Genomic DNA, 1313 nt, shown 5'->3' with positions numbered 1-1313 from the left:
CACCTCCACTTGCTTGGCACTACATTACGGGGTGAACCTGTGAAGAACTAAGAAAACCATCAATTTTCATATTCAAGAGTTCCAATTTTCTTATTCAAGAGTTCTACTTGATTAGAGAGCATGGTGACCGAGTCGACATTATAAACACCGGTTGTTTTGGTTGGCTTTGTCCTCATGACTTGCCACTGATAGTTATTCGGTGACATCTCCTCTATAAACTCATAAGCATCTTCAGGTGTTTTATTATTGATGGTTCTGCCAGCAGCTGCGTCAACCATTTGCCGAGTCGAAAGATTCAGGCCATTATGGAACGTTTGAACCTGTAGCCAAAGTGGTAACCCAAAGTGAGGGAACCTTCTCAAAAGGTCCTTGTATCTCTCCCATGCATCGTAGAGTGTTTCTAAATCCATCTGTACAAAAGAAGAGATATCATTACGTAATTTAGCCATTTTAGCCATGAAAAATATTTTAGTAAAATTTTTCATCATTTGTTCCCAAGTCGTAATTGACCCTCATGGTAACGAGTTCAACCACTGTTTAGCTTTGTTCCTCAATGAAAAGGAAAACAACCGAAGATGTATGGCATCATCAGAAACGCCATTGATTTTAAATGTATCGCATTGTTCCAAAAAGTTTGCTAAGTGAGCATTGGGATCTTCATCCTGCAAACCATCAAACTGAACAAACTGTTGTATCATTTGAATTGTGTTAGGTTTCAGTTCAAAAGTATTTACAACTATAGCAGGTCTAACTATGCTCGATTTAGTTCTTGTGAAAGAAGGTTTAGTATAATCATACATAGTGTGTGGAGTAGAATTTTGATTAACCACAATTGCAGGAGGTAGCTGATTGTCTTGGTTTTCAGCCATCTCTTCGGTTGGGGGTTGAGTATCGTCCTCTTGCTCCTTTTCTGTGTATCTTAAGCTTCGCCTTATTCCTCTTTGGTTTCTGCGAACTGTACGATCGATTTCTTCGTCAAAAAAGTAGTGGTCCTGACGGGTTTCTTCTTGTCATAAACTATAAAAACCTGCCAAGAGAAATAAAATGTAAACTAATAAATAATAATAAAAATAAACTAAAATTAAATTGTAAGAAAAATAAATGGCTAAAGTAATAAAAAATTGAGCGTTCCTAATATCTTAGTTCCCCAGCAACGGCGCCAAAAACTTGATCGCGATTTTCGTGACAGGTAAGTTTTATATATTTATAATTAATCGTTCTTAAAACTAACTATTATCACAATGTAGGCAAGTGTACCTATCGAAAAGTAGTACAGTTTTAGCAGGACCGGATTGTCAAAGCCAAAGGAACTA

General features: G+C 36.9%; 1 pseudogene; it reads left to right on the top strand.

Annotated features, from left to right (window-relative positions):
• The first annotated feature begins 342 nt into the window (after positions 1-342).
• Positions 343-443, top strand: LOC128294298 (small nucleolar RNA R71; annotated as a pseudogene).
• Positions 444-1313: the final 870 nt, after the last annotated feature.

Source organism: Gossypium arboreum, chromosome 6, assembly GCF_025698485.1.
Source record: "Gossypium arboreum isolate Shixiya-1 chromosome 6, ASM2569848v2, whole genome shotgun sequence".
In the NCBI taxonomy this organism is placed as follows: domain Eukaryota; kingdom Viridiplantae; phylum Streptophyta; class Magnoliopsida; order Malvales; family Malvaceae; genus Gossypium; species Gossypium arboreum.
The sequence above is the reverse complement of the archived record's forward strand: the minus strand, read 5'-3'. Positions and strand labels throughout refer to the sequence as shown.